The sequence below is a fragment of the Rhyacophila brunnea genome, unplaced genomic scaffold (assembly GCF_057557595.1).
Source record: "Rhyacophila brunnea isolate RB1 unplaced genomic scaffold, BYU_Rbru_1.0 scaffold_79, whole genome shotgun sequence".
Classification (NCBI taxonomy): Eukaryota; Metazoa; Arthropoda; class Insecta; order Trichoptera; family Rhyacophilidae; genus Rhyacophila; species Rhyacophila brunnea.
Genome location: NW_028233349.1, coordinates 102,901 through 113,190, shown reverse-complemented (window position 1 = coordinate 113,190; position 10,290 = coordinate 102,901).

Genomic DNA, 10,290 nt, shown 5'->3' with positions numbered 1-10,290 from the left:
TCTTCTATATTTATTTAAATTCTGTATTTTTTTCTAGGGTATATTTAAAATGTTGTTTTCGGGGTGGATAGACTTCCATTGCCCACCTATACATTTTAAGACACGACTTTTCGTATTTTTAAACAAAATTACAAAACATCATGCTGTAATAATACTTATAGGCACCACAAGAAGTAATTTTTTTTCCTCCCGGATTTAATAGTTTATAATTTATATATTTTACACATGTGATGATTTATACCTATGTATAATGCATTTGTGCTATTAAAAGTGTTCAAAAATATTTAACCGCGCATTTTTGTAAAAGAATAACATTATGCTGTTTAATAAAAAAATCATATCAAAGAAATGGTTATGATAACAACTGAAGCCCAGACATATGCTTTACCATATTTATTTAATGATATCTTAAGATATTATTTGTTTTAAAAATTCACTTGAAGCCTACAGGCTGAAAAATTTCAAATATTATTAAATTTTTGTCATATTGCTACAGTGTAGTTCCATTTATATGTGGTTACTTATATTTCTAAAAAATAAAGCTGAATGCGCAAGAAAAGCGCATCTAAATATTATTCTGTATAATTCCCGTGATAATTCAAAGGAACTGTAATTAATTGATTTCAAAATTCATGATACTTCTCGAATTTACACATATAATATAAATTAATATGAACTTGGGGTAGAATTACAAGACTAATAAATTATTAATTTTGCGAAGAAATCATATATGGCGCCGATTGCATATCTACTATATGCAAATATATCTCTTTATCTGTAAAAAAATGTCTTTAGAGTTTATAAAGAAATATTCTATTTTAAATTTTTTAAATAATTTAGCTCGCTATTAGATCAACAAAAACTAGATGAATCAGATCAAAAGTCCAAGCGAAAAAATAGATAAAACTAATGAACTCGACAAAAATTACATAAAAAGTCAATAAGTTAAGCTATCTGTTGCATCTTTAGAGCTGAAAATAGATAATAGGTAACCTTTGTTTATAATGAAAATATACATACTGAAAATCAGAAAAATATTTAAAAGTAGGAATTGTGCTGTATAAGTGAAACGATAGCAATAAATATGCATAGCACTATTATGAACATATTAATGTCAAAGATACAATAAAATTGTTGGTTTTATTCTAGTGTATCATATATAAACTTAAAAGTACAAATAAGCGTTGCCGCCACATATTGAAGCCTTAATCGAACACTAAAATTGTTTAAAGTATATGAAAATTTCTTTTGAAAAGAAATTCTAATTAACCTTTTTATTATACTGGTATCCTTACTTTAAAATAATTTTAGCTTTCAAATTTTTACCTATTATAACATAATAAATGTGTAAATTGCTAAAAAGAGAAACATAGAATAATTCACAGGTAAAATCCCCGAACACAATGTTGTTGAAAACCGTTAAAACTAACTTCAAGAGTATTTTATACCGTGAATACATTTTTTTTAAGATTCAAATGATCTTTATTGATGTTAAAAATATGCCATATAATAAAAATAAGAATGATTAAAGTGGAATAATAAATTTTATGATTATTTTTTGCAAGATATCTTGAAAGAAATTTTAATATTTTACAAAATAAAAATCCATTAAATAAATATCTAAAGCACTTTGTCTGTAAAAGTACTTGATAATATAAAAAACATCAAAAACTTTAAAAACGCACTAATTTTTTGTGATTCATAAGAAAAAATTATATATTTCAATCAAATTTTATAATATATTCATTATAAAAAAAAAGATACGATTAAATATACATAAAAATTTGTTCTCTTAATAATATGACTTATTTTTCTCCACTACTTTTCGTTTTCTTTTATATATATGTATTCCAAGACCACCCAGAAAATATTTCTAAACTGCTTGGATACTATTTTCGGTGAATTTTTTGCTCTTATTTTGAACGGAATATCGATGGCAGCTACCAAAATACTTAATAAATCATCTTTAACCATATTTTTATTTTTTTGACGCTTTAAAACTATTTTATATATACAAACTATGGATAATGGGGCTATTTTTACTACATATTACAACAACATGTGATGAATCAGCGACTTATTGTGTTTTTTTATTCATATGTGATTATATAGTCTGTCATAGCGATTAGAAAATCTAATATTTCAGCGTCATACAGTTTATATTCTATATAAACGTAAATTTTTAAGTTATTTTAATATCCTATAATTTTTGATGAATTCTTTTATTGTAGATAAATGAAACCTTTGTGTATTATTTATTCTTGGTTTATTATTCATTATATTTTTTCATAATTTGTATTTCTGATTATAACTAAATATATGCAAATTGCAGAATTTTCATAGAATGACAATCAAATTCAATTATACCCAATTAAATCCACTTTAATATAAGATTATTAGAATTGGAATCTATAAAACCTTGGATTTTTAATTTAAGAAGAAAATGAATATAAGATATACCATGAAATTATAAATATAATATGAAAAAAATTATATTAAGGATTTATTTGAGTAAAAATCTTGTTTCAGCAGGGTTTCCGATTATCAAGATATCCTTTTTTCTTAGCCAGGCATATTCTCCAATTTTTTCAGTCAAATTAAAGCAACCAAAAACACATATTTTTACTAAATTAACCAATGATTCGACAAGGGCAATTATAGAAGCGTCATTTATCTCTTTATTCCAAGATACATTAATTGATTTTAGTTTCTTAAAGTTTTTGGCTATAAAATATATATCATTTGGCGTAATATTTATTCTGGAAACATTAAGATGTTCAAGGCACGAATTTTCAGTCAAAGAAGAAATATCGAATGAATAACAGTTTTGAAGATTTAAATATTTAAGATAACGCGTGTTTTCTACTGATCTAATTGTTGAGATTCCTTCTATTTCTAGATGCTCTTTTTTCTCCATCAAACTTAAAAAATCTGGATGGGCTAGGTGTAATATATCGTGTGGATATAAATTTCTGCACTTCGATATGTTTAATTTTTCTACTATTCCCATATCAATGCTTTTCAAAAAATTATACGATAAATTTGTTTCTGATATATTGATTTGTTTTACTGGTATTCTCAACTCACATTGTGCATCTAATTTGTAACATTTCTCGATATTCAAGATTTCTAAATTTGTAAAAGTTGTATTAATTCTTTCAATGAATTTATTTTCAAGCCTTGAACAGTTTGAAACATTTATTTGTGCAAGACTTGATGGTATTTGAAAATCATCAAGAAGAAATGCGCCTGTAATTGAGACAGATTTGATATGTTTATTTTTATTCAAGAGTGTTTCAATAGTTTTCCTCTTCAATTGACCACAAAAATGTAAATGTATTTCTTTAAGTGTTTCTACTTTGCTCCCTAAATGTTTTAAATAGAGTTCGTCGCCTATCGAAGAACAATCGTAGATACAAATTTTCTCTCTGCAATTATCAATTATGAATTTAAAATAAAATTCATTCATCTTTCTTTTCTTGCTCAAGAAAGCGCTAAAATTTTGCAGTTTTGCATCTGAATCAAATAAAAGAACATTATTTTCTTTAAATTCACCCAATCTTTCGATACTATCAATCAATTTAGAAAATAAAATATCTTCTTCAGAAAGCAAATTTAAATCTTGATCGATATTCGCGATTTCAAACGGCATGTTTTTTCGTATTATTTTCTTTTTAGTTCGAACAACTTTATTGTTTGGTTTTTGAATCTCTTTTAAATTTTCATCAATTTGAATCTCAGATTTATTTTTGTCATTGAGTCCATACTCTTTAATAAAATCTGTGAGTGCACTTCTTGGTCCTTTTATAGTAACCATCAAATTTTATGGGAAGTAAAATTAAGATTTTAAATCTTGAATAGAGAAGAATTACGGGTGAGAATATATGTAAAAATAGATAGAATAAAACATGTGTGATATTTAAAAGATAGAAATAATTAATTTATTTAAATAAGAATTTTTTTTAAAGCTATAATAAAAAAAATTAACATATAGATAAAACCACATCTTAAGTTAAAAAATAAACATAAAAGAAAATTGAATATTCAATATATTCAATTTTTAGAGTTAAATAAAAAATCTTTAAAATCAAATTATATTTTTACATCCTATTCTATGGATCATATATATTATCTCAAAAATAAAATTTTAATTTGCAAAATTTAAATGGTATAATAAAGATAATATAACTATTTAATCACAAAAAGAGTATTAAAACCAGTTTTAGATCAAAATTATTGGCTTATATACATATTTCATCATTAGTTATATTCACAATGATTGTTCCTATTCGCTGCCTCTCGATTCAATTTACCCCTTTATTCTAGAATTTATAGCATTCTTTCTATATTTTATGTGCTTCATAAAGAAGATTAACCTTTTTATGTGTAAAATACTCACCATATTCATATATTAAAGTTTTGACTTAATCTTTTCGTATTCCATTGTGTTTTTTTGCATTATTTCCTCTAAATATTGCTTTGAAATGAATTAAGGAATATCAAATGATAAATTTAAATCGCTACAAAAAAAGTAAATAAAATATCTACTTAATTTATTTACACATAATAAAATAAGGATAATTTATTATTTGCATACTCTCAGACAAAATGAGTTCTATTTTTTTCTAAATTAAATCAAATATCTGCATCATTTGTTTATTCTTGATCAAATAAAACATATGTAAAATTTTTTCCACTTTGGTTATATATAAAATACGTTTTTTTTCTTCAATAAAATATTTGAATAATTTTTTTGCTATCAATAAATTATAACATATGTTCTATTATTCCACTACAACCAAATTAAAAATATGTAATTTGTTTTCTTTGCTTCAATAGAATTTTCCTTTTACACAAAAAAATATAGTTCATCTAAAAATTAAAATAAGCACATCTGCTTATAATAGTTTCAATAGATTTTAGATGCGTATACAGGATTTATCAGATAAAAACTCACTGCACATATTATCTTTTGATGAAACGCCCAATAAAAAATGCTATGGACTTCTTGAACAAAAAATGTAATTGATATTCGTACAGAATTTATTTTCTGTAATTTTTTACTCAAATCCTCTATTTAAAATAAAAATTCCTCTTACATTTATATGGTATATGGGCCATCACTTTAGAACAATATCATATTAGAATTTGCTCTATGTTATTTAAATGTAAGTTCGCAGTGCATTTCTACCATTATAAAATAACTCTCTTGAAGGATTTAAACATAAAGTTGCCAAAAATAATTACTGACCAACAATTTCACTTATACTAATATATATTTATCCTTTTCTATTTATTTATGGGTTAGTTTCTTTTTAATCTATTAAATCTTTTTCGACGTAGTCAGCCCATTGGAAATATAACACAACTCCTTGATGCATCTTTTGACACCTTTGCCTGATATATATTCATCAACTACTCTTCTTCTCTCAAATGTGATGAGTTCAAGTGCTTGCGACGTGTGAGAGCTTGCATGTATGATTCTACTTCGTCCGGGATTTTTAACACCTTAGCATATTTTTTATGGAATTTTGTAGCCACTCCGTCCCAAGTCATTATATATGGTATTTCTTGTTTTAGATTTGTAAATTAAATCAAGTTCATTCGCTAAGATATCATTCTTCCTATATTTTTCAATCTCAACCTCAGTAAGTTGTCAAGGCTAGTTATACCTATTTCAATCAACGCAATAATATTTTATTTTTTATCGAATAGAAAAATATAAGGTCTATTTTTGTATTTATATTATAAATAATTATACGTAGATTATGCGTTTGAACTTTGGTATATGTCTCTAAGTTCTATGCTAAATATTCTAAATTAAAAGTATTTGCTTTTTCATTAGAGAATTCTATTGATAGCTGGAAATTATACGAATTAGAAAATCGAATTATATTTCTTCTTAGAATAAAAACAATTCAAATACATATTTGATCATTTTTTATAATTTTTTATAATTTTTAAAAAGGCTAAATAACAAATTCAATGCATATTAACTATCTTATTATATCATTTTAATACACCAAATATACGAATAAATAAATTTTATTATAGGTAGAAAGAATGAGAAAATTTATTTCGAAGAACCGTATCTATTTATAATGGGATAGCTTGTAAACAAATTTTTCACAATAAAATTAAAGAATCGTTTTTCTCAATAAAATTAAATGCTCGTTTTTCTGTATAAAATTAATGAAGCGTTTTTTTTTGAATAAAATCATGCGCCTGTAATAATTAATTTTATTTATGGGCTAATTTTGGCATCTTAAAGAACTCGAAGTAACTAACCAGATTGAGGTATATATGCAAACTTTGAAATCGAGAAAAACCCTTGAAATAATAGATCTTTAATGGTGGAGAGGTATCTAAGAAGACTTAAGAGAGGATTAAATAGCCAAAAGTATAAATACGCTTTCGCACGAGAGATCAAGAGATTTGTGCTTGGGAACAAAAGCTAAAATTATAACAAATAATTTAGACTATATCAAATAATTTAGCCTATATTAAATAAATTTATTAAATTCAATTGAATCAGATTCAAATATATATTTTACTTAAATTTTATCCCTGATATTAACGATTAATATAAAGATGATGTTCAAGTCAATATTAAGTAAAATGTATGCATAAAATTTCCATGAGTAATGTAGACGCAGTCGGTTCAGAAAACCTTGATATTTGTCTGAGTTCCAACCATAAAGCACCTCAGAATTAAATTTTGTACTCAGATGAGTGTAACCGCAAGAGGGTGGTCCGTGGAATCTATAAAGTAAATATATAACAAAACTAACAAGCCGAGAATTAATTTGGTAAATTACTTTTTAAGACTCCAAAACGTACCCATTGTATTAAACGAAGTCTGCTCTTTTCTGCAAAGATATGGGTAAATGTAGAGTGATGATAGCATAATAATCAGTGACGGAAAGTGGATAGAATCACATCCCAAACCATATCGACAACCCCATGGTAAAACAGGTCTAATCTACGGAGATCAAATAGGATGCAAAAAATGTGAAGGAAAAAGGCTGAGGAGCATCAGATTGAGCAAATTTAATTAATAGTAATATGCGAAGTTCGTAGAAAAAAGATATATACGAGAAGATAAATAAATAAAAATTGAATTCGCCTCGAATTTTAAATTTCAATTGACTTAATATAAAACCAATGCTTCGCATTTGAATTCTTAATTCATTTTAGTTTACGAGAGCAGTAACTTCTCTTTTTAGTATTAAAAAGAATTTGATATTCCTTTTTAGTTTTTTTCGATCATACTGATATCTCAGCGGTTTTAAAATTTTTACCATGATTTGTTTTGTGTATTTAAAAATACAGTTTTAACCCACCCGTTTAAAAATGATTCTTTCATCCTTTTTAGTTTTTGATATCTATGCGTTTAGCCTTTGCATCATCAAAAATAATCTTTTTTTTGTTTAAATATTTTCATTCGTGCACCATTCATTGCACATTAACAATTTAAGTTTTTCTTTCTTCTTATTAATTATTAATATAATATTTATCGTTTGAATTAAGTTGAAAAGTCTGATTTGGTTTTAGAACCATGTTTTCTTTTGTTTAATTAGACTATGCGGAAATTCAAATCTAATAAAAATAAATTTTTTGATCACAAGCAAAAAATAAACTTAATAATATGCCAGAATTTACCGGATCGTTACTTAATTCCTACTAAATCTAGTAATTCCGAGATATAAATGATATTTAGGATGAAATTAAAATAATTCAACACATATTTTAATCTCTAATCTTTTTTTTTTTGAAATATATAAATTCTGATTTCAATAATAAAATGAATAGCGGGAATAAAGGAAATTTTTGCCATCATATCTTTCGACACAATGTAAAATTGTTGCATTTGAACCTTAAAGTGTACCGATAAAAAAATTCAAAAGGAAATAAATAAGACATATTGAGAGAGTCGGCAATGTCTTCTTATATAAAAAATCTTTCTATAACAATTAATTTTGGAAGAAAAATCTTCTTCAGAGAACAAACTTTTTTTAAAAATTATGTTCTAAAAATAAACATGTACAGTTCGAAATTTGGCAGAAAAATGTAGATTATAATTATAAGGGCTAAGAAAGCTGTTTTTAGTATGAATGGGAGCTTTAATAATATAATTTTATAAAAAGGATAAATAGAAACAAGTAAATGTTTTTATTGCATAGGAATTTATTATAAAACATATATTTTTATGTTGTGATATGTAATGGGTTAGAAAAATATGTTTTTTAATAAGATTCTGATACAATAAATGCTAAACAAATAGAGAGCCGAAATACGTTTTTGAATACAATTCTTCATATTATTAACTGTAACGCAATTTTAGCTTATATGTTTTCAGGAACATCTTAAAAGTGTTGAATAAACAATAGTAATTTTTGTTGTTTCTTATGAATATGTGTATATCATATAGTCTAAATCACGCATATAGAAATATGAATAACGAATATTGCTAATCTGGGGAGTTTTGAAAATGAGAAGCTAAGAAAATACGATATATAATCAAATGAACACAACCTTATTTGCAATCATAGATCTCGAATATTTCTATGCGTCATAACTTGAATTGTGTAGTTACAAAATACCATAATTCGTATATTAAGTAGTTAAAGATTTTAAATACAACATAAGGATGTGCAAAAACATTAGAATTGAGCAAGAAAATTAGATCAATAAGTCTAGAGTGAAGAAGATGCATCGTGGAAGATTGATAAGATATGGAGGTCGAAAGAAGAATTAGCCATATCTGTTTTACAGAGTAATCTAAAGTTTTGCTTCAACATCCATAAAAAGCTAAAAATCAAATTAACACAAAAATAAAAAACATTAATTATCATATAGGAAGTGGAACATAAGCAAATCCCAAAATTTACAGAATTTTAGGCTAGAATAATTTTATTATTTTTATATTGGAGGAATGAAAGAAGAAAATATGATGTGGTTTAATTTCCCTAAAAAATAGGATAGTCAAGGATATCAATTGCGCAAGGTAATATTGTTAAAATTTATATGAATTTAGTAGGATTGAAGAATATTTAGATTGAAAAGGTGGAACCTACAGAGAATTATGCCAAAGATACTTTAGCCCTAAAGAATGAACTCTGTTAATACAAATTTAAGCTAAACTAGCCAGAAAAAAACACTTATAAGTTCAATTAAATTATATTTATTGTTTTAAATCAGTTAATCTGTTGAATTCTGATCTGAAAGTAGTTATCAAATTATAACTAAAAAAGTCATATTAAAAAGCATATTTTTCTGTAAATTACAATATTATCTCCTTGAAATAAATGGGATGTTTTAAATTAGTTCTCATACAAAAACATCAAGGCTAAAACAAGAAGAAAAATAGTTATATTCATCAAGCTTAAAGAATGTTTAAAGCGTTAAGAATACATTTATATGTAGGTGATATAATATAATGATAAATTTCTCAAAATATTCCATTCGCGCAAATCTTCTCGATCTAATATGATGGAATATATAGTTTTATCTATTATGCTACCGTTCATAAATTTTTAATTCTGTAATATTGGTAAAAAGGAAATATTTTGAATGCCATAAACCATTATTTTGTTTTTGAATTCAAATTTCGCAAGTGAAAAAATGTATTTTCAAAATTCTTATTTTGCTAGTAATTGGTATATTTAAGCCACATTTATGCATTTAACCCTTTGTTTATGCCTATCTAATAAGTCTGAATTACATCACGAGCTCTAAAATGAGTTAAATACTTTTTGGGAATTTTCATAGTGTTTTTTTTTGTAATTAAATCTCGTAACAGTTAAAAAATGTTTACATTGACCTGATATCATTACAAATCTTTTTTATTTTTAATCTGGTCGAAAATTCTAAATTTTATTATCTGAGTATTTACTTTATTTACGTTTTACTTCTATTACTTTTTGGAAGTTCGCTTTATATTAATAAGAACTATTGCTTAACTGCTGAGTCTCTTTGTAGAACTCCCTCAGCACTTCTTGTCAACCGTAATCACCATGGATTGGGCATTTTCCCATAGGCGGCAGTCATTATGTGGAGGGAATGATATTCTGTCTACTGTTCATCGCTAAGGTATAAAAGCTACATCTACACTTTACACTTACCTATATCCTTGCTACGGATTGGCTTTTTTTCTATACTGGAAGCACAGTTCAACGGCTTGCTCAGCAACCTCTTATTTCTCATGGCTTGTCAATAATGCTTATTGGTTTATCTTTTATTTATCACTTGCTACGTCTTTGAATAATTTTCTTTACAGTAAATTCGTTT